This window comes from Ahaetulla prasina, chromosome 2 (assembly GCF_028640845.1).
Source record: "Ahaetulla prasina isolate Xishuangbanna chromosome 2, ASM2864084v1, whole genome shotgun sequence".
Lineage (NCBI taxonomy): Eukaryota > Metazoa > Chordata > Lepidosauria > Squamata > Colubridae > Ahaetulla > Ahaetulla prasina.
The window spans coordinates 206,533,260-206,561,066 of NC_080540.1; the positions used below are offsets into that span (position 1 = coordinate 206,533,260).

General features: G+C 36.3%; 1 protein-coding gene across 13 annotated transcripts in view; it reads left to right on the plus strand.

The window, feature by feature from the left end:
- The window catches only part of ZNF462 (zinc finger protein 462), a 186,943-nt gene that overhangs the window by 11,544 nt on the left and 147,592 nt on the right, over nucleotides 1–27,807 (plus strand). The window contains exon 1 of one of the 13 annotated variants that reach the window (XM_058168893.1): nucleotides 17,115–17,292. The exons of the other annotated variants lie outside the window; for them this stretch is intronic. The gene's annotated coding sequence lies outside the window, so the exon portion shown is untranslated. Of the gene's footprint in view, nucleotides 1–17,114; nucleotides 17,293–27,807 lie in introns of those variants that run through there. 13 annotated transcript variants of the gene reach the window in all.

Here is a 27,807-nt window from a genome sequence, read left to right on the forward strand (position 1 = left end):
GCTTCAAAATTAACTTAGTTCATTGAAAGCATTGCTTTAGTTTGTAATTGGAAAGTCCATTAATCATATGCTTTAGCATCCTCCAGGTGAAACTGCTCTACCCATACAGCAAAAATGGAAGTAGCAGACGAAGCTTTTCAAGTCTCTTGTCTTCCAGATTTCCCTCTGAAATCTTTTAAACCAAGTTATTTATTGAATCGATCATATTAACCCTATCTGGGAAGACCTTTGTTTGTACATCTTAACATATGAGGGAAAATGAGTAATCCCACCTTTCTCTAAGGTGCATTGGTGATGTCACTGACGAGCTGCCTCTAAGGGGATGATGTGATTATTTTTCAAGGAGCCTTTGCAATTTATGCAAAGATTTTTAAGTGAGCTGTAATTCTGAAAATATAGTACATGCTCTGAAATGGGAAGGAAAGTGCCGCGAGTGTTCCTGAAAGCAATGTTGTCTTGTTTTAGAATGCAGACTCAAGAAAACCATCAGATTATCTAGAAACTTTTAATTCGATGCCTTTGAGTCAGTGCTGATTTCTGGTGATTGCCTGGATTAGTCCTTGAAGTTTTCTTGGCAACATTTTTCAGAAGTGGCTTGCCCTTGCCTTCTCAGTAACTAATAGGAGTTCGTGGTGTTGAGGCCACATCTGTATTTTAGGTTTACTTTTGGCGAAACAAGTGAAGTCCAGTTAACAGCATCAGATAACATAAGACTACATATTATTGCCTTTTCATAGCTGAATTCCTCAAGTTGAGATAGCAATGTGGTTATGCTGGTTGGGTGATTATGGATATGTACAAGGTCAATATTATCTGAAAGGCAGTGGGGTAAGGAATTGATTGTATAGTATGTATAGCTGAAGTTTCTCTTTTTCATGCTATATCCTCATTTATTACTAATTGGTATTTAGTTTTATGGGTCCCCCTTTATTTTATGTGTTGGGTTTTTTTCTTAAATATGTTATAAAATAGTTTTGACTAAAATTATTTCTGCATTTGGTACAAAGGAATGTATGTTGTTCATGACAGGTAGATCATGACAGTGAATGGTCTAAAGTGAAAATCCATACCACAGAGGACACTGAATGAACATAACACTATGGCATTTCTGGCAAAGATGGGTTTGAATATGAGGAAATTTAACTTAGGCCATCACTCTGCTAAACAAATAATTCCCTCAACACTGTCAAACTATTTACTAAATCTATACTACTATTAATCTTCTCATCGCTCCCATCACCAATCTCTTTCCACTTATGACTGTATGACTGTAACTTTCTTGCTGGCAATCCTTATGATTTATATTGATATATTGACCATCAATTGTGTTGTAAATGTTGTACCTTGATGAACGTATCTTTTCTTTTATGTACACTGAGAGCATATGCACCAAGACAAATTCCTTGTGTGTCCAATCACACTTGGCCAATAAAAAATTCTATTCTATTCTATTCTATTCTATTCTATTCTATTCTATTCTATTCTATTCTATTCTATTCTATTCTATTCTATTCTTAATTGTTTCTTAATTCTTTCATTTAATTTACGTTATTAGTTTTATATGTTATCGTGATCCTTAAAAAATTAAAAGTTTTACATAGAAAAGAGACTATTTTTGGTCTACCATTTCAATCTGTGACCCCCAACTGTTAGGAGAAATGGAATTTTCTAGAATAGAAAGCTTGGTTACTGGATATTTCAGTAGCACCAATGATTTCATCGAGTTGATGTTTGTTATATTTTCTTCTTAGAAGCTGGCAGCTAGGACATTAAAATCATGATAACTCTTCTGTTCCGTTAATCTGTAGTGCATATTATGAAAGTAGATGATGTTGGCCAATGCATAACTTACATGCTGCTCTTGGTCTAAAATAGCCTCCTGTATGTTCCTTCAGGTGGTTCTCAAGTCATTTCATCTATGGTGATGTAGGGTGTGACAGACTCCTGGTCTTCACTGTAGAGTTGTTTATTTTAAGAGTTGATGTCTACTTGGCTTTGCTAATGCTATACTGCTATATCAAATGGTCTATTGAGATTTCAAGGGGTTGGTAAGCTATTTTTATCACGTCAGTTTGGTAGATGAAGTTTCAGATTATCTAATGGTACTTTGGAGGTTCTGTTACCATATACAGAAGAACGTTGCCACTTTGTGTATGTGTAAGTGCATCTGTGGAGTATTGCCATGTTTTGATACTAGATAATCTTGAGCTATTTTTTTCAAAGCTAAATTCTAACTCTGGATGTTATAGACTTTATTTTGGTTAATCAACCGTAGCTTTTTGTTAAGAAGTGTAGAAAGGACAATGCATTCATTCTGATGAAATAAGTTGATATTTTATCAAGTTAATTCAGGAGTTATTTTCATCATTATCATTTTTGAGAAATACATGAATGGGAGAAAGAGAGTTTACTATATGTTTGTTGATTTAGAGACATGCATGATAAAATGAGTAGACGTGAAGTACAGGATGTGTTGCGTGATTATGGAGCTGAAAGTTGATTTCTGAATATAATAAAAGAAGATAAAGCATCTATAAGAATAAACAAAATGCTTAGAAATAGCTCAGCACTGAGAAGCTAGTAAGACCAGCATATATGATATTCTGGATTGTTTAGGTATTTATAGATAAATATATAAGAAATTCTTAGAAATGTTTTGATTGCGGGTATGTATATAAGTATATTTAACATATGCAAGTAATGTCATGATGGAAGCAAAGATTGTTTGCAAAGTTAATGAGATACAGTGAAGAGTATCTACAATTATGGATAACTGAAAATCCCTTATTTTTGCATAAAAAATAATAAACTTATGATTTATGGTTTTGATGATTATACAAGAGAGATTATAGAAAGAAGAGAGGCATGATGTAACTTTAGAGAGAGGGTTTAAAATGTAATTAATTGCATTTATAACTGCTGTATAGATCAGAAGCCACTTCTTTATAACTTTATATCTTTTTTCTTTTTGTTTTTCTTCTACTTTTTTCCTTTCTGCTCTTTCTTTCTTTCTCCCTTTATCTTTCTTTTCTTGTTCTACTTTAATATATATTCGTTCTTATTGTTAAAATTTTCAATAAAAAATATTTTTAAAATTGAAAATCTTATTTTTATTTAAAAATTATTATACACAAACAGAACAGACATCTTTTATAAAGTAATATTACTCTGTAAAGGAGAATGTATTTTGGTGAGGTTAGCTAGAATGATGGTAAGAATAACTAACAGTAGTACTAGTAATAGTACCTATTATACTATTCCCTTTCAGAATAAGTAATATTATGTAAAGTGTAAAGGTTAAAAAAAAACCAAATAAGTGAAAGGCATGATCAATAACAAAGGATCTATAGCTAAATTTAATTTACACCTAAACCTTTTTATTTATTTATTTATAATAGTTAGAGAGCACCCATGTTTCTCATGGAATACCTCGTTTTCTAAGGAAACAAACCATTTGGCAAGTTCTGTCCCCTTTGCCAATCATTCCTCCATTGTAGGTATTGCCAGTACTTTCCATTTGTGTGCATGTGATAATCTTGCTGCAGTTTTCATATGTAAAACAATATTCCATGGCTCTGGAAATCTGTTCTGAGAACTCTTCCTATCTTACAAGAAGCAAAAAAGAAGAGTTCAGGGATTCAGAAAGCACATCACAGCATCCTAATTGCCATAGTCATCCTGGCTTGAAATGATATGTTACTATGGGAAAAACATAACTTTTCTGAATGCATAAGTGTAACATAAGTATGTTCCGACCTAACAGAGACATTTTTTTCTTTCACATCATTTATTTTGAGCAAATTAAATTCAAAATTAATTTGGAACCTGGATTCTGAGAACATTGCTTGTAGTCTTAACTAAAATTAGGGATTATTTTTATATACACAACAATGTGAATCTCCGTTACCGATTCTTTAGCTGATGTTGTGCTTCATATGCACCAAGTTTTTCCCAAGAATCTAGGATGTTGTAATGTATTGGTGTAGTGCAGATTCAAGCAGTGTGGCCTTTTATCATTGAGAGATGGAAATGTTGACAATGTGCAACTTTTCTAAGTGTTTAAGATTTTTTGGGTATGGTACCCATTGTGCTGATAACCCCTGGGACCACCATGGCTGATTTGTGCCATAATCTTTCAGCTTCAATTTTCAGATCTTGATACTTTATAATCTTCTCGTTCTTTGTCTTCTATTCTACTATCCCCTGGTAGTGTTACATGAGTTATCCATATTTTCTTCTTTTCAATCACAGTAAATCTGATGTATTATGAGCCAAGATTTTGTTCATATAAATGGAAATCCCACAATATTTTAATCTGCTCATTTTTTTAACTACTTTTTCAACTATCTTATTTTTTCATTACTGGCATGTGATAATTTTTACAGATGTTCCAGTGAATAATTTTAGCAAGTGTTTTTTTTTTAATAATCAATTTGTGCAATCTTCTTGCATGAGCTGAATATTCTACTGCTTCTTTGCACAATCTGCATTTTGAATCATTTGATTATTTTTCAATTCTGGTCTTGATTGCATCCATTTTAATAGTCTGCTCTTAAGCAGCCAAAATCAAGCCTTCAATTTCTTTTCTATTTTTTTTTTTAAAGAATGGCTTCCAGTTGTACACCATTGTCAGGTTTTATCTTTATCCACTTTCCCCTTGATCTTTTGTAGAAATTGAACATGTAACGTTTCTCCTTTCCAGCATTCTGTCTGTGTTTTTATTACATTATTATCAATATTCATGTTTTGTTTTGTGTACATTCAGGAAGTTTTCCGATTTTTAACTTGCACCAATGCTTGTTCTTGGTTGTGTTTTATATAATCAGCCAAGGCACATTTTTTTTCTTCAACAGTTAGTTTGACCTGAAGTAAACCTCGGTCTCCATTTCTCTGGAGCAGGTATATTATCTATCGATATCACTACAGGGATATAATGCATAATGAATATTCATCAGTTTTCTTGTTTTTCAGTCCAAACTGTTAAGCTTAGTTAAGCTTATATCCAGTTAAATAATTCCAGCAGTGCCTTGCATCACAGGTATGGGCCAGGTATTCATGGCTTTGATACCACTATTCAATTTTGTCTTTAGATTTCTCACTCTTTGGATGTATTCTTCATTAATCATATTTTTAACTTGTCCATGATTGTTGTTATACATATGTAATACACTCAGGCACTTGTTGGATTCCTCCTAATGGCTCGGCCATGTGGTATTTAATTCCATCAGTATTTGTAATTTTAACCCTATTTATTGCTCCTGTAGCACATTTCCCTAGGCCAAATTCCATTGCTGTTGAAATTCTTGCAATGTTTCTTAATGGCTGAATTTCGATTTCTGATTTCCCATTATGTTATGATTGGTCGCACAGTCAGCCAGATGTTTAGACTTGATTTGGCATTTTTATCCACCTATCAAGGTCTTCACGAGGACCTGGAATAAGCAAATGTTGTTATTATCTGTTCACAACAATGTGAGGTTACAGCTGCCAGTTCTTTAGCTGGTGTTGGCCTTCATACACATTGAATTCTTTCCAAGGAGCTAGGATGTCGCAATATATTGGCATAGCAGAGTTGTGGATCTAAGAGGTGTGACTTTTTGTTGTTGTTTTTATATTATTATTATTATTATTATTATTATTATTATTATTATTATTATTATTATTATTATTATTATTATGGGTTTGTGTGTGTTTCTTTTGATGAACTTGTTTCCTGTTTCCTTTAACAGAAAACTTTGTTGTGTTTTTTAAAAGATATTTTTTATTCTCTAAAAAGTTAGTCCTAGAGTATAGCAGGATTTAGCATGGTTAGCAATAGGAGAGATTAAACTATATGGTTTTCTCATGACTTGTTCCTTTCCATTTAGTCAGAATTTAAAACAAATACAAGAGTATGATTTTCAGTTATTTAAATAAACTGTATTAGGTAAATTGTGGTCACCGGAAGATTCACACCTGATAGTTTTCTTTTGATTAAAATAAATACTTTCGATACCCAGAACAGAACAATTGAGCATTTGGCTAAATTTGAAACAGTTGATGAGAATCAATACATATGTAGCAGCCAAAGTTATGAGGGCAGAACCTTTTCCCTCATTCCATTCACACTCAACCATATTCTTTTCTTTCATCACCCTTGTTTATATTGATCACTTGGGTAGCAAGGGAATATTACGAAGAGCTTTTGTAAACATGTACTTTTGGTTTTAAAAACTACTGCAAAGATAGTTCCCTGGATTTGCAATTAAAATACTGGATATTAGACGAAGGAGAAGTGTTTCCCGTGGCCTTTTAAAAAGAGAGATACGCAGTTGTTCAAAATATATGTGGTTTACCTTGTCAGGGTGCTCAATCTGGCATATCACTTCATTTGTGTCTCCCTCTGTGTGTTTTTCTTCCCTGCTAGTTGAATTACAACTTCTAGTTATTCTTTGAGGTCATGTTCTTCTCAGCAGTCCAGTTGGAGATAGACCAGGTGCGCTGTAGCACGCAGACTCTATGTTAAGACTGTCGTTTCGATGTGCTCTATGCTTGATTTTTTTAAAAAAACAGATTGCTTTAAATGAAGTGAAGTTTTAATGGGTTTTTTTGGGGAAAATAGACCATCTGGCTAACAGAAGGTTAGGGCAGGTAATGTCTTGCTGAGAGTGCCCCACAGATTAACTCAGTGTTTCTGAAAAATGCGCTCCGTGGCTGCTTATGTTAGAGTTTTGAAATAGTGCCTCGGATTTGCAGAGCCAGCAGATCTATTACCACTGCTGTGACACAGAAGATAATTCTGTTGGGCAAGCAGTAACATGGGGGTGGTTCTATAGCAGAGGATGTGTAATGTCAACATGAAGCCCTGGAGTTGGCACTAGGAAGAAAAGCAGCCATTTCATGCCAGTGCAGGAAGTCTAAACAGATTATTCCCACTCCAGGCTCTGCATTTTGTCCTTTACACTACAGCCTTCCCATTTTGTAATAAAGCTGCACCTTTGTGTTTTATCATCTGAAAAGTTCAGCCCAGATGCACATTTCTTGGCTCCCCCCCTTTTTTTTCTATCTGCCTTTTTTTATTTCTCCTGAAGGAACTGAAGACTATTCCAAAAGCTTTGTATAAATGAAGGCTGGGAAGGGTTGTTGGAAGAGGTTCACAAAATCTGGAGAAAAGGAAGCATTCAGTCATGTGAAAAGTCCTAAGCTTCTGATGAAGCTCCATTGTAATGTGTCGATTCCTTCCTTTGTTTCCAGCCCAGAGACACTTTTGTTCAATAGCTGCAATCATCTGAGAACACTGTGTGATGACTATGAAGTGGGGAAGGGTATAGAACACTGCAAATGATATAGAATAGACGGTGCAATTATGCAATTTCCATGTTACAGTGAAAATCCATCACAATTGTCTCTTAATAAGACATTACTGCAGATTTGGGGAGCATTTCTTCTTTTTCTGTACATTCGTTGCCGTTCAGTTAGCTGCTTTGTCACCAGTAGGTTCGGTACTCTTAATTAAGGAGTCTGTAAAAATGGCATATATGGTGTAACAGTTTTATAGGAAAAGTTCTGGGAATGTTCAGAACATTTTCTTTGAGTTCTTCAGAATTTATTGACCAGCAGAGCATTAAGGAACACTGAAAATTGGGATGCTTTTAAGAATAATAATCAGGGTTCTGCTTTACTAATATAGGTAATCCTCGATTTACAAACCGTTCATTTAGTGACTGTTCAAAGTTACAAAGGCACTGAAAAAAGTGACTTATGATTGTTTTTCACAGTTACGATCTTTGCAGCATCCCCATGATCATGGGGTCAAAATTCAGATGCTTGACAACTGGTTCATACTTATGACTGTTGCTGTGTCCCAAGGTCATGTGATCAGTCTCCTTTTGTGACCTGACAAGCAAAGTCAATGGGGAAGCCAGATTCACGTAATAACTGGGCTACTAATTTATCAACTGCAGTGATTCGCTTAACAACTGTGGTAAGAAAGGTCGTAAAATGGGGCAAAACTCACTTAACAAATGTCTCACTTAACAACAGAAATTTTGGGCTCAATTGTGATTGTAAGTCGAGAACTACCTGTATAGCATAGTTATTCCTGTGTTTACTAAGCTGAAAGTACAGATGAGGTTTTCCAAGAATAAGATGTTATCAAGCTTTCTGAAACATTCCCATGGAATGATTAAATTGAAATACTATTAAGACCTCAACGTGAGATGTAGTTTGCATTTTTTGGCACCATCTGGGATGGGAGGGCACACATTAAATTGAAATTACATAGCAAGAACCTTCTGTTGCTTGCTCTCCACTTATTAGTGCAAGGAGATGGGGGAGGGGTAATAAAATTGAGTTTTTAATCTAATCTTTTGGTAATTGTTCAAGGTTTACATTTAGGTACAATGAGATAATGGTCACCTTGCAAAAACTGTTCTGTTGTTTTTTAGCTCCCTTGTAAGAATTGGCACCTCCATTCATGCTAACAACAAAGTAGAACTTAACACCTGTGTGTGTTCAAAGGGGACTGCAGTGTTTTAATTAAGTTTTTACATGGCTTTTTTTGCCCAGGTTCCTCTATTTCTTTGTATCCCCAAAATACTGAATAAACAGTGCCCGTGCAGGTAGCTTTATAAAAATGTTGCTTATGGCTAATCTTTCCTATGTAATCAGGAATGGGTCATAATTTACAATTAGGGATGACTCGCAGTTACAGTCAATGAGTTATATCACCAGGATCTTTCCTCCTGCTCACCAGAATGAACAGAAGTAGCTCAGGGCTACTGGAACCGCCGTATTCCCAAGAAACCAGTTTGGCAACATCTAAAGTAGCGTTCTAATCTTAAGTGTTAACCAAATATCCTGGACTACAACTCCCATAATTCTCCAATCAGAGATGAAATCACATTATGCATGCTGATTAAAAAGATAAGCTTCAGTTCCTGACTTGCTACATTCCAGAGGGTGTTAGAATCTATAATTTTTAAAAAATAAATACGGTAGTCCGATCAAGGTGCCTGTTGCCATCTCTTTTTTTAAAAAGGTTTTTTGGGGACAACAAATATGCAAACCACTTGACTGAAGGACGTGAATGGTCTGCTTGTGTCTTCCTGAGAAAGCTGGTGGTTTTATTCAGCAATTTAGCCTTTCTAATTCCCAAGCCTGCTTGATAAAATGCTAAATATTACTCCAGCCTAGTTAAGTGAACAGAAGCAATAGGGTGCATTTGGTGTTCCGGACAGGAAAATAATGCTGATTAAAAGGTTGTTTTTGTCAGGCTTAGCTACCTGGATTGATTTTGGCTTCTTTAGCTTCAGGACCGGAATCTACTAAAAGTATCAGTCCTGACCATCCGGATAAAATTTTGGATTATAGAGTCATAATATATGGATTAAAAACCCTTGCGTGGCCACACGATAGCATACAGCCATTTACATTTTCCATACAACTAATCTCAAGGGGTACTAGAGGGTAGAATAGGATCATTCCATGCAAACCAATCCCGGGGGGGGGGGGATACAATTTTTGACTATCCTTTGTGTCTGCTGCATATGAATGCAGTGGTGATACTTATTCCTATAACCAAACTAATATTCATCACTAAGGGGTATTGGTGGGAGATATCGTTGAATTAATTAGACAAAAAGAAGTGCCTAAATATAAAATATATATCTATTTGGAGATACCATAAATCTAAGACTGATTCGTGTCCATTTCATTTGAGTCACTTGTTGATGTCTCCAGTTTCAGGTCAGTGCTACACCTAATAATTGTCAGTTTTTCTCTGCTTGCAGAAATTTCTGTACCTTGGAACTATTTGCAGTACATATACATCACACCAGTAGGAATGGGTGCCATGACATACTGGTTGCCTTTCTTTCTTTCTTTTATTTATTTATTTATTTATTTTATCACAACAGTATATATAAGCATAAGCATGAAAGTAACTATATAATATATAAGCATATATATAAGCATAAGTATGTAATAACTGTATTAATTGGATATAATGAAAGGAAACAATAGGACAGGAACGGTAGGCACGTTTGTGCTCTTATGCTCTTATGTGATTTTTCTTATTTCTTTTTTTTTTATATATATATTTACATTTATATCCCGCCCTTCTCCAAAGACTCAGGGCGGCTTACAGTGTATAAGGCAATAGTCTCATTCTATTTGTATATTTTACAAAGTCAACTTATTGCCCCCCCAACAATCTGGGTCCTCATTTTACCTCATTTTACCTCATTTTACCTACCTTATAAAGGATGGAAGGCTGAGTCAACCTCGGGCCGGGCTTGAACCTGCAGTAATTGCAGGCTGCTGTGTTCTAATAACAGGCTTCTAACAGCCTGAGCTATTACGGCCCTTTACGGCCTGAGCTATTACGGCCCTTTCTTGTGTGAAACAGTACTATATAAATTTACGCCTTATAGCAGGGGTCCTCAAACTTTTTAAACAGGGGGCCAATTCACAGTCCCTCTGATTGTGGGGGGGGCAGACCCGCTGGGTGGGCGTGGCTAGGTGGTCATGTGACTGGGTGGACGTGGCCAATTTAGCAGTCCATTAAAGAATGCACAGAAATTAAACTTTAATTTGTTATGCTCCTGGGGGTGGAAAGCATGTTAGTGAAGAGATGTGGCTGCCTTGTGTGTGTGTGTGAGAGACTTCTATTTGTGTGTGTGTATATGTTTCTTCCTCTCTCTCTCTCTCTCTCTCTCTCTTCCTCCCTTTCTCCCCTCTCTTTGGAGGCCGGAGAGGCCAAAAACGGGCCTGTTTTTGGTCTCCTTGGCCTTCAGTAACACTCTGCCGCCCCAAAACGGGCCCGTTTTTGGCCTCCTGAGGCCTCTGTGCGTCCTGTTTTTGGCCTCCAGAAGGCGGGTGGGGGCCGGTGGGTAGGTGGGGTGATGTGGGCGGGGCAATCTCATGGTCCCGCATGGGCCAGATTAATGGCTTTGGTGGGCCATTTTGAGGACCTCTGCCTTAATTGGTACATGTGTGTGTGGTGTATATGTATAGATATAATCCTCAATAACACATATATTGGCCTTGAAGTGTTGGATTCTAATTGATGGTTGCAGAGGAAGCAGAGGTTGAAGCTTATCTGCTGGAATAATGTTTAAAATAAGGATGACTTTTTTTGATCCAGATTTCAACACTTGCAAAGTTAGCTGATATAGGACCTACTTAGTCATTTAAAAAAAAAAAAGTGTTCCCTGCGTATTCTGTTACCAAATAAGTATTCTACTACTTTTGGGGAAAATGTGATGCTTATCACCACACCTTTCCTTTCAAGATGGAATGCATCAGATTTTCAAGCAGCCTCTCTATTTTTAAATGTAAATCTATGCAACTCCACAGTTTTTGGTTTTTTTAATTGAAGTTTTATTCAAAAGCATAAGTACAACAAAACTAATAGAAAGTAAAAAAATTAAAAAGATGCAGAGAATAAAAAATAGAAAAGAAAGAAAATATAAGAAAATATTAAAGAAAAAAAATTCTTCCCCCTTTATCACATATAATTTTTTTAATAAGTTATGACCTTCTCTTAAAATACAACATATAATTGCTTTTTCTCTTATCTGATCTATTAACAAATACTTAAACTCTCATCATTTCAATCCTGATGTCAGCAAAAATCCATTAAGAGATATCAGTCGATTCCTTTCGCATGTCCAGTGTAACTTCTTTTTCTTTTACTCTTGTAGCCTGTCATTTTAAATCCAGCTTCAAATCAGTTTCAATCTTGTTAATTGTTTCTTTTGGATAACATATTTTAAACATTATCTATAGAGGCACAAATAATTCCAAAATCTTATTTCAAATTTATCTGGACATTTAGTCCATTTACATTTTAATTATCCTTTTGCTAATTTTGCTAATGTTGTTTATTCAAAAAAAATTAAGTCCTTAAACATGTATTTAAAACTTCTTTTACTAAGGATTCAAATAGAAAATCACCCGCTGCTATAAAACTTGTTGATCCAAAGGTTTCTAATAGCTGAAAAGCAATTAAGTCATTTCTGAAAGTGATTAGAAAAGGAATCATATTAAACCAGTATCTTTTTAAAGGTGCCAACCATATTTTGAGCAAGATGGCTATTCCCTCATCTTCCAAAGCTCTCTATCTGCTGGAGCCTTGCAATATCCTCCTGACAAACAATTGTCTGGAGCAACTTTGGGCAATTTGAAGTATTCTCCTTGGCCAGAGAGGAATTGTGAAGAGCTGGTTTCCTCACCAGGTCCTCATTCTGCTGTGTTCCTTGGCTCTAGTTTTTGTAGAAGCATCTTCAATTTGCCATTTTTCCTCTGGAAGCCCCATAATTTCACAGTTTTTGTCTTTGCTCTTTCATGTCCCTTTTCCTTCTAGTCTTTTTCTTTTTGATCTTTCACTATTGATTAAGAAACTGGTATATACTGTGAGGTTTAACACCCTATAATTCCTATACATAGTCATTTATGGGCAGGAGGGAAAATGATGACACATGTTAATGAAGTAATCATAAAAATGCTGTGAATTATGTATTACCAGATGTCTTGCTTTTGCTCTAATTATTTTGTAATAAACAGTAGTCATGCTTTAAGGTATCCGTTTCAGTTTTGATTCATACTATTTTGTTGAGCAAGATAACATTACTTAGTTAATCTCCAAGCAAAGAAATGCTTCTCTTTCTAGATGCATAAATTGCACTTCAGTTTCTTTCTGACAGAATAAATAAAAAGTCAGGGAATGCATGCATATTATGGACCTTTGAATTTAAGAAACTATAGCTAACTGTGGCTTTTAAATTCATTTTGTTGCTTCTGTGAAATGTTCTAGTTTATTATACAAGAATTTGGTTGTCTGAATGGAACTTATTTTTCTACCTATGGCCTGTGGGAGTTTTTATTATCTTTAAGGTTCAAATTTCATGGTGGACTATGTTCAACTTTGGCCTAGACTTTTTAATAAAAACTAGAATTATTTAGTTTTTGCTCAATGAAAAAGGGAGGGAGGGAGGGAGGGAGGGAGGAAAAAAGGAAGGAAGGAAATAGAGGATAAGGAAGGAAAGAAAAATATTAATTGACAAGAATATACAATTTTTGGACGCTTAACAGCGAGAAACAATAGTCACTGAAGACTACATATGGATTTGCCCTGCTGACCCATAAAGCTGATCATTTTTGGCAAACATCATCTCTGTCATGCACCATCTTCTTAGGATGGTTATGAAAACATTAGATAATGGATTCCTTGAATGTGATCAGAGTATAAATGCCAGTCTATGAGTTGATTCCTGGATCTACTGTATTCTGAATAGATTAGGACAAGCCTATATGCAATGGCCTGGGAATACACATATTAAAGAATAAAGAACATTTGAATAGATAAGTATAGAATTGTAGTGTACTGTGATTTCATTTATTCTATGGATTTATTATTTACTTTTACTGTGATTTATAAATAGCAGTATTTATAAGATACTTATAAGATTTATAAGATAGTAGATACTGGGAAATCATATGGAAATTTAAAAAACTAGATCTTGCCTTATCCCACATTCAGAATTTTTTTCTCATTTACTAACATTTGAATTAAGCCTAAAGGGCAGACACCTATGAAGAATCACACTAAATGACTTTCTAATCCAGTTGTTAATAGTTAATTCTGTACCTTGAGGAAATTTGCATGTGAAACATAACCACGATAAACTCTTATTCTGACTTTGACAACTCCGACTTTTTGAAAATTATATTTCCTCTCTTTCTACCGAAGACAAGTATTAAATAATAGATATATATTAAATTTTGTAATATGAAAGTGTTAATTTTTCTGTGAAAATAAATAGTGAAAATCTTTGCCTGCTGGCAAAATTGGAGTTAGGAAACTTCTCATTTGTATTTATCCCAGGCTCAGAAGTGTCATTGGCAAGGAACAATGGAATAAAACTTTTCAAGGTCTGATACCTAAAATATAGTGATTCTGATGGTTTTTGCTGCTCCTGCCCCAGAGATGTTTAGGAAAGTTATCAAAAAGGAATTTAGGTAAAGCTGTGATGAAATATAGTCTCCACTATATTTGGGCTAGTTGAGCCTGATTGTTCTGATATAAGAAACCTTAGTATCAACTTATTTTCCCCCCAATTTTTAAGGGAATATCATTTTAACTTGATATATTTTTTTTGACCTTTGGGTGAATCAGTCAGCCTTAAAGAAAGTACTTAGACGCTACCAGCTTTAACCTAACTGACGAACATGTTCTAAAGAACTAATTCATTAAGCAGACTTTTGAAGGACATCCTTTATAAAACAACTACCCATTTTATTTGGTTAATGGTTGACCTAATTAAAGTGTTCTGCTTCCTGGAATGCTTTTTAATATAAAGAATGCACCAAATAAGATGGGGGATAAAACCAGCAAAAGTCAAATCTGTCATTGAATTAAAATCAATGCCATGGTCAAAGAATGTTACTGTTTTTAAACGGCAATAACATTTTGTAGAAAAATGTAAAAACAAATATTTTTTTCAATATCAGTTAGCAATCCATCTGTGGTATTTTGAAACAAGTTGTCGATCCAAACAGTTTCCCAAGGCAGACCCATATAGAACACATTGTAGAAACTTAATCAGGTTCCAGATTGTATTTTTTTATATTTGTGAGTGTGATTGTGGCCAGGGTTTTCTTTTTGCCTCCCATTTTAAAATGGAGATGTATATATTTTACCTAGAGTATTTGCAAGTCAGCTTTGATATTTAAATTGAAGCAAATTATAAAGGGGCAATTTTAGCCTTTATCTTTTTGATGAACTTATCCTAAATAAATAATATTTAGAGCTTTGTTTCTTGGGTGCCTTGACTGAGGGTGTTACTCTAATCCTTGTAATTTTAATTGCAGAATTTTGATAAGCACATTCAATAGCACAGATTGTCTCTATGTTAGCATCTACATTGAACATGAGTTTCTGTGTAGACAGCGGCACTTAAAATGTTTGTGAACTATTTTAAATGTTCAATATTTCAACGTAAATTTGATCTAAAATGTAGCTTTGGATGATTTTCCTCAATAAATGAAGAAGTATGAGTTTTTGATTCATTTGTTTATTTGGATTCTTTATCTAGCTTTAAGACTTGTGTGAAGAACAAGTCTTTGTATGTGGCAAAAATATTGATTGAAACATCTGACTCTATTTTCCCCATTAAATGAGTTGATGATCCTAGAGGTTCACATATGTTGCTACACACAAATATATAGCTTTGGATTATTTTCCTCAATAAATCAATGAACAAATATAATCAAATCAAATCTTTATTATGGCCATAGACCAGCATAGGAATAAGTATAATGTTTTGATTCAAATGTTTAATTAGGTTCTCTTTATATAGTTTTAGGACTTGTAGCGGGGTGAAATTTAGCCGGTTCTATCCGGATTGCGCAATACGGTAGGGCTGACTGTGCGAAGCCCCGCCCACTCATGCGGCCATCATGACATCCCTTTTTTGCTATGATTTTCAGCCTCTATGCATGCGCAGAAGGCTTTGTGCATGCACGGATGAAGGTGTGCGCACATTTGCGAACCGGTAGGGAAGGTAAATGAATTTCATTCCTGACTTGTAGGGATATCACTTTTTAACTCATAGTAATACAGAAATATTGAATATTCAGAAAGATTCACAGATTTTTAAACTCAATTATATAAACTCAAAACTCAGTCTTACCCTTCTTTAATTTTGTTGGAAATGCGGCTTTTTCAAAAGAATAATCTCCTTGTGTGATTGTAACAAGCTTTTTTTCCTGTTTACAGAATAAAAACTTCTAGATATCGATTACTCTCTAACTTATAAGGAGGAATATTTATTTTTCACTGGAATCTACATTATCTGCCACTTTTAAAGTGATACTAAGGTGTGGCTTATGATAGGCCTGTGCTTTATAGAATAAGATGACTCATACTATAATTTTTTCTAGTATTGGGACTGAATTCCAGAAATTCCTTGAAATATTGAGCTTGGAGCTTGCTTCCATATGTTCCTTTCGTTTTGAAACTGCTGTGAGAGCTGGTTCTCAGATTAATAACTTTAGTTATCTGTTGGTCAAGAGGTGATTGCTCTATCTCCTTAAAAGAGAAAAGTCTTCTTTCCTTTATTTAGATAATTCTTCTCATTTTAAAATAGAATAATTCTTGAGATTCTTCTGTTTTTATTTTAATTTTCTCATGAATAAATATTATTCATCAGAGTTCTAAGAAGCATGACCTTTGGGTTAATTTTACAGTGCAAGTTGTTGTGAAGAAATCCAATGTATTCCATAACGTTTTATATGGGTCTATCTAAGTAGTTTTAATTTCCTCACTTTCCTCACTGTTCTTTAAAGATTGAAATATGATATAGCATTCAGTTTTTTCAGACTGAAAATTCTACAAATAAGTTTGGAAACTCAGTAAGTTTCCTTAGTCCTTTCACAGAAAAATTCATTCCTGTTCTCTGCCTCCTTGTTATTTTTGGAATTTAATTTAGGTTAACATTGAACACACATTTTATTTCTGTTGGTCAATTCAATTCAAATCTTTTTTGTCATGGCACATGTGCAATGAGATTGGTCGAGCTCCCTCAGTGCACCGCCCCAACACAATAAAACTCACAGTGAAGACAGAAAATCCCTAACCCAATAAATCATATTAAAAAAACACCCAGTCCTATTGCACCAGTGTGAACCTGTTACACATTGCACTGGTCCTGCAGTCCATCATGCTACATAGTGATGTTATTTCTCATTCAGGAGTCTGATAGCCCACTGATAAAAACTATTCTTCAGCCTGTTTGTATGGCTGGCTATACTTCTATATCTCCTTCCCGATGGTAGGAGGGTAAAGAAGTGATGACCATGGTGAGAGTCGTCCCTGAGAATTTTCGTCACTCTTCTAAGGCAGCGAGCCCTAGCGATCTCATCTAGTGGTATCAAGCGATAGCCCATGATGTTTTGTGCTGTGCTCACCACCCTCTGTAATGTTTTTCTATCCCCGGCTGTCAGACCGGCATGCTATACTGTGATGCAATAAGTGAGGATGCTTTCTATTGTGGACTGGTAAAAGGAGGTCATCAATTGTTGTTCCACCCTGTTTTTATGCAAGACCCTAAGGAAATGGAGTCTCTGTTGGGCCTTCCTGACCATCTGGATCGTGTTGTTTTCGCAGGTGAGGTCTTCACTGAGATGTACTCCCAGGAATTTAAAGGAGGAAACTCTCTCTACAAAGCCCCCCTCAATGTAAAGTGGAGCAGGTTCCTCTCTCTTCCTCCAGAACTCCAACACCATCTCCTTGGTCTTGCTGATGTTCAGGTGCAGATTGTTTTTTAAGCACCGTGTGGAAAGTTTGATCATAGTAGATGGGTCTGATGGTACACAATCATGTGTGTACAGTGAATACAGAAAGGGACTGAGCACATAGCCCTGTAGGAAGCCAGTGCTAAGCTTAAGGGGGGTGGATATGACAGACCCAACCCTCACTGTTTGTGGCTGGTCCCTCAGAAAGTCTTTGATCCAGTCACAGATGGAAGAGGGAAAATCCAAGTCAGTCAGCTTTTCGATAAGGATGCTCGGCAGAATAGTGTTGAAGGCCGAGCTATAGTCTATGAAAAGCATCCTGACATAGTTCCCGGGTTTCTCCAGATGGCTCGCCACAGAATGTAAAGCAGTAGCTATGGCGTCATCTGTCGACCTATTTCCCCTGTAGGCAAACTGATATTTGTTGAAGTCCAATGGGAGGCATGTCCTAAGGTTTTAGAGAACCAATCTCTCGAAGCATTTCATCACTACAGATGTTAATGCGATAGGTCTGTAGTCATTTAGGCAGTTAATTGCTGTTTTCTTCGGGACTAGGACAATAGGGGCTGCTTTCAAGCATGATGGAACACAGGCCGTTTGCAGGGAGTTATTAAAGATCCTAGTTAGGACCCCTGCTAATTGATCGGCACAATTCTTTACCACTATCCCCAGCACCCCATCTGGGCCTGCAGCTTTGCAAGGATTCACAGCCTTCAATACAGCTCTTACTTGGTGTTCGTAGTGAGTGAGTGAGTGGCTGGGAATCCAAAGGCCAGCGGACAGCGGCTACGGGATCTAGTCTTTTCACCTTGTAGCAGGCAAAGAAGGTGTTCAACTTCTCTACCAATGAGGCATCTTTGTGTTGCCCTTATAATTAGTTAGGTGTTGTAGTCCCTGCCACACTTCCTTCGGGTTGTTGTCTGTTAGATGGCTCTCCACCGTGTGTTTGTATTGTTGTTTTGCCATCTTAATACCTCTTCTGAGGTTTAATATACCCTTGCTTATCCTCTTTGATTGCTAAAGTATCACAAAATAAATTCATATTTATCTTCTGCCTAAGCCTGACTTAAACAATAAGTTTTTTTAAGTTTCCTTGAATTTATCTAATTGGACTTTCGAAACAGAATATTCAAAAGGCCTGATTGATAAGCATAAGATAATTCATTAAAAAGTTTATTCCCTCCCTGCTTTCCTGTCCATGTATAACATGGCTTTCTAGTCTCTTTCTGAATAGCAGTGTATTTAAAACAATATATTGTTAACTGGAATTTTAGCAAGACATGATTTGCAATTAAGAGAAGTAACATACCATGACACACAATAGACTCTCCTTCTGTATTTTATCCTGACCAGATGGCATGTTTGCTGTTTTTATCATTAAAAATAATAATCTGGACTTCAGGTACTTTTAAACTTGCTGTTTACTAAGTGATGAAGATAATTTACTTCTGTATGAAGAAATTCAACCATAGTCAGGCATTGTTCTAATGTAATGTAGTTTTCTTTATAGAAAACAAACTTTTACCAGGAAAAATTGCACATAAAAAAACATGTACAGGTAAAATCCTTGATTTACAACTGGTCACTTAGCAACCATTAAGAGTCATGATGGACCACCCAGTGGTGGGATTCAGCCAGTTTGCACCACTTCGGGAGAACTGGTTGTTAACTTTCTGAGCAGTTTGGCAAACTGGTTGTTGGAAGAAATCGTTAGGGCAAGAGAACTGGTTGTTAAATTACTTGAATCCCACCCCTGTGACCACCCCACCAAAACCAAAGTTTCAACTGGTTGCATGTGACTCCATTATTGGCACTTGGCAACTGGCCCGCATTTACAGCTCTTTGCCGCATCCCACAGTCACATGAATGCAATTTACAACTTTTTTGCCAAAAAACCCTAGCATTTACTTCCTCTTTTGGCAAAAATGCCCCAAAGTAAACAATGGGCTTTCTTGACAATAGCGGCGTTTCCATGTTTGCTTAACGACTACTGCAAAATAGGTCATAACATTTGATTGGTCGTATGATGATCCACTTTATAAATGTTACGATATACAACTGTAATTTAGGAGACTTTGTTATGGTTGTAAGTTCAAGGGCTTTGTATGTTGTATAATAAAGATTTATTTGGTTGATTATTTTTCTAATAAAGCTGAGGATGACCGTATGAGGTGAGGATACTAAAAGAATAGTTAAGAGTTTGTAATACATATTTGAGGACCTGCAGCTACAAAGCAACCATTTTAAAATACCATATTTTTTGGAGTAAAAGAGTCTGAAAATTTGGGTGCATCTTATACTCTGAATGTAGCCAAAAATGCGAAGCCCAGAGGAGGCAATGGTCTGTGGCAATCCCTGCAGCCTGGAACAGCTGATTGGGGTATTCCGGGAGGCTGATCCACCCGCCAATCAGCTGCTCGTGCTGAATCAGGCTGCAATAATGTGCTGAAGCTGACCTTTTGCTATTTGCTACAAGGACTGTCAGAGTTTGCAGCAGCAAGCACATCCAAAAAGCACACACAAGTAACTGATTCAGCAGGATTCAATAACTTCTCGTTATATATAATATAAAGTAAATATACAAATCCAAAAGGAGGTTTTCCAACACAAGCAAAACACAAGCAAAGGAGAGGAGTTTCAGTTTCAGTTTTGAGCAGCAGACTAGTGTACAGCTCAGCACAGACTCAGAGCTGTAGAGCTAAGCCACGGCTAGGCTCCTTGCTGTCTCCTTCCTTGTTGCTCACATAGCAAATACTGTTTCAGTTTTCAAACAGTCCTCAATATTCTCACACACTGGACGCTAGCCAGATGAATACCAATGGATGCTGGTAGGCAAGAGGCAGCATTTTTTTTTCTTATTTTCCTCCCCAAAACTAAGGTGCATCTTATACTCCGGAGTGTCTTATTCACGGAAAAATATGGTAGTTATTGATACCTGGAATTCTAAGACAGTAGGAAAGGATTTTTTACTCTAACCATGATGTAGACCAGGCATGGTGAACCCACGGTCCATAAGCCTTGTATGCCCCTGGACAACTAGTAATGCGGCCCAATAATTTCATAATAAAAATATACAAAAATAAAGGAAGTTTGTTGTTTATATACATTATATTGTATAATTTATGTGTAGCCCCAAAAAAGTCCACTTCACTCAGTGTGTGAACGTTTTGGCTTTTTGGCAAGCCAAAAAGTTGGACATGCAAAATATGGCTGTGAAATAATTCACAATACATAGCGTTTATAAATAGTGAGGTGGCATTTTCTGCCTCTATTTTATCTATTGATATTGTTGTTTGTGTTAACAGTTTCCCTAGCAATAAAATTCATGGGTTAATTGCTCTGTGAATTGTGTAAAAAGGTATACTATTTCCCTATTTTTATTTTTCCCTAAACCTATTTCAAGTTTATACTATGTGAATTCTTTGATTAACTTCTTAAGAGTTGCATTTTTCTGTGGTAACTCCTCATTCATTTTATCTATTTATGATACCTTTAAGTTTTACATCTCTCTGAGGTGCTTTTGTACTCCTGTGTAAAACAATTTTATTCTATTCTCATTTGTTGGGTTTATTATTCTATCTTACCCTGAAGGGGCAAGCCTCGAGTATTTTTTTCCCCCCTGTAGAAAATGTGATTTGATATAAATAGACACAAATTTCCAATGGTGGAGTTGGTTTAAGCAGAATTCTATGCTTATAAGGGAAAAGAAAAGTTGTCAGCTACCTGAATATAGTCACCTTATACCGAATAGTAGCATATTACCTGTTTCAGGTATTATCAACAGATTTATGTGAGGGATTCCAAAATATAATTCTAGACATGTGCTCAAGGTGGGTCTGGTTTGTGCCCATCAAGCAGTGACTCCCTGGGTTTCATTGCAAAATGGTTCTGAGGCTGAGAGGTGAAGGCTTTTGCAACGTCCTTTTAAAAACCTAATATTTTGAATATTTCACATTGGGGAAGAAGTGTTCATTAATTTCTCCCGTGCATGTATAAAAATTTAGCTTTGAAAATTTGAAGAGAATATATATGAGGGGAAAATTGTGTCATTCTTTACTTCCTTTCGACTTCTCAATAAAGCCCACATTTTTCTAAGCCTAGCTTGCCAATGGAATCTTCACAGCTTCTCATCACTTTTCTCAGTAAAATGTACCAATCCATTGTCAGGCAGACAATAGTTATTGTACAGAGATGGGGAAATCAACCTGAAGAAAATGTAATGGAAATCTTGACTAAAGTTTGCATAGTGTCAAAGTCATAAACTTCTTGCAGAACAGACAAAGCAATATAGATCCAATGAGTTACCTCTGAGGCAAAAGAACTGATTTTTTAAAAAGGTTATTTGCAATTTGCCCTCTTTTAAGGGCTTCCCAAAGCTAGGAGTTAGTGTTATGTGTTTCTGAAACCTAGTTTCTTTTTAAAAAAAAATAACCCTAAAGCCTTAGAAGATTATGAAGCATAATTCTTAGGAAAGAGAGGACTATTACTGAATAGATCCTGGGCCTAATTGATTAAGCTGTTATAAGGAGAAATACTGTAATAAGAATCAAGATATAATGCCTTGCTGAATATGAAAAAGAATTCCTAAGGAAGGAATATGGAAGGTTATCTAGCCCAACTACTGTTTGATATAAGTGAAGCATCTTGTCAGAAAGTGATATCATCTTGTCTTCAATATTTCTAATGGGAATATAACTAATTTTGAGGTAAATCTGTTGAACAGTGTCTGCCATAAGGATGTATGCTTATCAAAATTTAGAATTATCTATGAAACACAAGTTTCTGATACAGAATGATAAACATGTTGATCTTTGGAAGGATGGGAGTGCAATATCTTTTTGAACAGTGAAGAAGTACCCGTAGAATATTTGACAAGTGAATCATTAATATTTTCATAAATGCATTTCTGCTTTTTTTTAAAATATTGTAATGTATAGCCTTGAGCACTTGGCTTTTCTGAATCCTGATTTGTGCTTGGATCAACATCAGGCAAAAATTTAACTTCCTCTATGTAAATATTCATAGTAAATTGCATATATTTTGCTTCGCTTAATCTTCTCTAACCTGGTGCCTTCCAGAGATGTTAAGAGTTCTGTAATTTTCACCCAGTGTGGCATGCTGACTGGAGACATTAGGAATGTCAGAACTGAGAGTCATGAAAATATTGAATCATTTCCCCAAGTGCTCTCCCATTCTAGTTAATTTAGGGATTGGAAACAGGTTAAAGTGCAATATAAAGTTACTCTGGGCGTCATTCACTTCCTGAAGAGAACCTAAGTAAATTTCAGCCTGGAGCTTACCACCAAAATTATAGACGGGTTCTCATTCAATTGCACCTGAGGAAACTGAGGAATCCTTCACTAGAATATATTAACATTAGTTCTAATAGAGAGAGATTGATTTATTTACTGAGAGAAGACAAATTGGAGCCCAAATATAAATTGAACATGGATAATGTTAACTAACTCTCATTGTCTGATCTCACCAGAAGTTGAAGAAAATGTGCCAAATTCTTCTCTTGTCTAAAAATTAATTTCTTGTGATTAAAGATGAAACATTGGCATATGCCAGACTGCTTGACCCGATAAAAGACAATACCAGAACAAATAAAACTAAGATTTGGAAGCATATTATTCTGCTTAATTTATTGGCTCAGCAACTTCTTTTCTTACTGCATTTATAGTAAGTGCTACCATGGTACTAAACCTGCAAGAGACTGCTATCAAACTCTCAGAGACTTAACAGATAGCCAGCATGTTTTAGCTGCACAAGTGTTTTAAAAATTGGACAACTTCAGCAGTTTTTTTTTTTCTGATTACATAGTACATATTTTTAAAATGTTGGGCAAGGCTATTTCTTCTATAAAATTTTAGTTATTGTAAATATGAATGTTTCCCAAATGCAAATAAGGCTGCAAGTAAGCAGATTTACAGATTGACACAGAAGTTCATTAGAAGGAACAGCTTATTGTTACATTCACTGCTTGTGTTCTAAGAGCAGAAGCTCAGGTAATGCTTTTCAGCATACCTGTTCACACATGCAGTGGGTTACATTCATTCAGTTAAGTTATAAAGAGATAACCTGAGAGCTTTCTTTTGTCATATTTGCTGTGACAAAATTATTCTGAATCCCATTTCTAGAACATTTTCAAAATTGATAAAGCAAAGCACTAGGAAAATGAGACCAAAAGCTTGTCGTTCCCCCCTCATTTTAACTCTCTGCAGGCTGGTATAAGCAAACAGTCCAAGAACTAAAACCAACCTACTTCTGAGACATTAAAAACAGAGAGATTTTTTAAGTACAATACATAGTGGGTCCCTCTACCTTGACTCTCTACATTCGCTTGACTTCACTCAGGCTAGGAGAGTTATTAGAAAAAGGCTTTTAAAGATTGAAGGATAGAATGAAAAAGGACTCATACCAAATTTGGTCCAAAACTCAGCTTAATCATTGTTAGGTAGAAACCAGCCAACTACGTCAACTCACTCATCTCTCCAGCCCAACAAAGGTTCTTCTTCAGAGCCAGATATAATAGTCTACTCTTAGTGCTTTTATACAGTAGATTCAATAAAACCCCCATGATTAAATGAACCGGCCCTTGTGGTGATGGTTCAGTTGAATCTATTCTCCGCATGCTGCAGCACTGCTGCTTTTACAGTTGTATTTAAAGAAGACTCTTCTTTCCTCTCATGCTACATGCACCAAATACTTCCGAGGAACGTCTTGTTAACTTTCTGTTAGCTGATAAGAAAACTGCTACCACCTGTAACATAGCAAAATTCTGTATAGTGTTGTGAATGTGCACAAAAAATTGACTGACTGATGACATGATTGACATCTTCATATCTGATTGATTTAATCTTATGGCCATGTGGATGCTTTATTTTTCCCCTTCTTTCTTACTGTAATTTATGTTTTGTTTTATTTTATCATTGACCAAAATAAATATAGGTTAGTTCCAGTGGTGGATTTCATTTCCCTTTGCTACCAGTTCGCTCTCTCGCGCGCAGAAGCTTCTGCGCATAGTGTATTTGATGACAATCGGGCGAGTGGGTGGAGCATCCCACTGCTGCTGCTACCGGTTCGCCTGAACTGGGGCAAACCGGTAGCAACCCACCATTGGTTAATGGTGTTTAGTGTTTAGTGATGGTTCAAAGTAACAATGGCATTGAAAAGAGTGACCACCATTTTTCACACTTATGACCGTTGCTGCATCCCCATGGTCAAATGATCAAAATTCAGATGGTTAGCAACTGCAATATATTTATGACGGTTGCAGTGTTCCGGGATCATGTGATCACCTTTTGCGACCTTCTGACAAGCAGAGCTAAAGGGGAATCCAGATTCATTTAACACAGTGGTTCTCAACCTGTGGGTCGGGACCCTGTTGGGGGTCGAATGACGATTTGCCAGGGGTCGCCTAAGACCATCGGAAATATGGGAAGTATACTTGCGAGTTGAAGAATCGCGCTCCAATGGTTGACTCCACAAGCCAGGCTCTTCAAATCGCTAGCCGAATTCGGCTTCAGGTGCGATGAATTAAAAAAGAGAGAAATCTTTGCTCTGATGTCTCCCTCTCAAGCCAGCTGCAATCACTCCCAATCGCTAGCCTAATCTGACTTCAGGCACGATAAACTTAATAGGGGAGGAGTCTTTGCTTTAATGCCTCCGTCCTCAAGGCAATCAAAAGCAGTTCAGATTGCTAGCCAATATGGCTTCAGGCGCAATAAATTCAAAACGAAAATAATTTTATGGTTGGGGTCGTCACATCGTGGGGAATTGTATTAAAGGGATTGCCACATCGTGGGGAATTGTATTAAAGGGGTCGCAGCACTGTAAAGGTTGAGAACCACTGATTTAACAATTGTGGCAAAAAAAAGGTTGTACAATGTGGTAAAACTCATTTAACACTTGTCTTGCTTTGCAGTGGAAATTTTGGACTCAGTTGTGGTCGTAAATCAAGGACTACCTGTATTGTATTATTTGAGGGAAGGCCATTTTTCTCCCACCTTTTTGTTTTGCTCTGTAACCAAAATATGTTCTTGGAATGTTTATATGCCAAGCCAAAGGTAACATCTAACCAATCTTTGCAGGTCTTGATGAGTAAGCATCTTGTGAGTGCTCAGACTATAGGAAGTCCAAGGCAGCAGGCTTTTCCGGGGAACTGGAGCGGGTGGGGGGGGGACATTCTGGAAGAAGGCAGCAACCACCCACTTGATACTTGTTGCCAAGAAAGCTATCTAGATATGTCATGAAATCACCAGGAGGAATCTACTGAGTTTACATTAGCAGTTTATAAATCTCAGTAATGAGACATCCTTTGCCCTCTGAATTACTGTCTATAAGGAATCCCACACAAAGAAAAAGGAAAGGAGGAGGAGAAAGAAAGAAAATTCAGTCATTCTTTTTGAAAATTATCAGTCTTATACCATAATGACCTGCTGGGAGAAACAGTCCAGATAACTTAGGTGACATTGAAGTATGCACAACATGTGATTGCTTCGTAGAGGAGGTATCTTATTACCTACGAGGGGGTATTAGAAAGGGGATATGAGAGGATTGGGAAGGACAGGGGGAAAATTGCCTTGATAAATAATTTTGGGAAGAAATCTTGCTTAGCTTCTGTTGCCTCTCTTAATCATGATTTGGCTCTTTCTGTTAGGTCCAGGCTTGGATATGGGTATGGCAATCAAAAGTGGTTCTGGCAGGGAAATTCTGAATATACTTCTGGAAAGAGAATAGATATATGTCTAGGTCAGGTATCTAGATCTAAAATGTAAAGATAAAAATTTGGATGACTTTTCAAAGGTTATAGAGATAATCTTTATACTTTGTAAGATGCTCCTTTGCTACTTTTGAAAAATAGGTTGGAAATTTTGTTTTTTCTTAATAAAGGAACTTATACATATATCAGAGGTGGGTTTCAGCAGGTTCTGACCAGTTCTGGAGAAACGGTAGCAGAAATTTTGAATAATTCGGAGAACCGGTAGTAAAAATTCTGACTGGCCCCGCCCCCATCTATTCTCTGCCTCCCAAGTCCAAGCTGATCGGGAGAAAATGGGGATTTTGCAGTAACCTTCCCCTGGATTGGGGAGGGAATGGAGATTTTACAGTATCCTTCCCCTGGAGTGGGTTGGGAATGGAGATTTTACAGTATCCTTCCCCTGCCACCCCACCAAGCCATGCCATGCGACGCCCACCAAGCTACACCCACAGAACCAGTAGTAAAAAAATTTGAAACCCACCACTGATGTTTATACTTAAATAATAAAGTAAATATGTTATGTTTTAATAAAATGTTACAAATCACAGCCAGTTACTAATACCTTCAGTTTAATTTTGTTTAAACTTGCTTAAGTATAACATTTCTCTGTGGGGGCACCAACCCTCTGGAACAAGTTACCACCAGGTATCCGTCAACTCCCTGATCTTCAGACCTTTCGACGCGAGCTGAAAACATTTTTGTTTCACCGTGCAGGACTGGCCTAGTGGGGTTTTAATAAGGGGTTTTATTGGTTTTAAGTTCTTCAACCAACTCTAAATTTTCCTTTTAAACTGGTCCTAAAAATTGTACTAACTGTCTTTACTTTGGCTGTAAACCGCCCTGAGTCCTTTGGGAGAAGGGCGGTATAGAAATTGAAACAATAAATAAATAAATAAATAAATTTATTCTAATGTAGCTTCTTGGAAGTTGTATTGCAAAAATTATCTATCTATCCTACACACGCACACACACACATATAGTATACATATATGTGTGTGTGTGTATATATATATATAACAAATCAATAAAATGCTCTGATGCAGATTTGTATTTATTATCTTCTCCTTTCCAAAAAAAAAGTTAGCTAGTCATTAATTCTGCTAAATATGTTTTAAAATCTCTTTTCTTCATGGTCATGTGCATTCCATACTTTGATTTATCTCCTGAATGATCATTTGAATTGGGATAAAGTACAATTCGGACTTTTCCCATTAATATCACTTCTGTAGAAATATACCATTTTTAGGTTGTCTAGGAAAATCAAAAGCATTATGTATATGGAAAGATAACCTATCCATATCAGGGCTGCACGTGTAATGTGACTTTTCTGCAAGTTATGAGTAAGAGTTTATGGATCATAATAAAAGTGTCAATGGACACAAATGTGGCCTCAAAATTTATTATTACATAGCCTTTTTGTTATTTAAGAACAGCCTGGCATAGTCTGATGTTGTTCAGCAGTTCGTAGTGTTGGTAGTAATTATGGGAATTGTGTAAGTAGAGGGCATCCATTTGGGAAAAATGGTTCTACCACAAACCCCCTTGCTGAAGAAAACTTTGTATCTGGAGACCCTTATTTAGACAAATAATAAGATAATAAAAAGAACCAAGCTGTTAAAGAAGTCATGGATATTAACAACACACTGAGCCACACTCCAGCGTATTCCTAGAATAAAAAAAATGAATGAAAGGGAACTTAAAATTACAAATTCTCTCTCTCCCTCCCCCCCCCTCTGTGTAGGAAAGAACTTCTTTGTTGTAAAAAC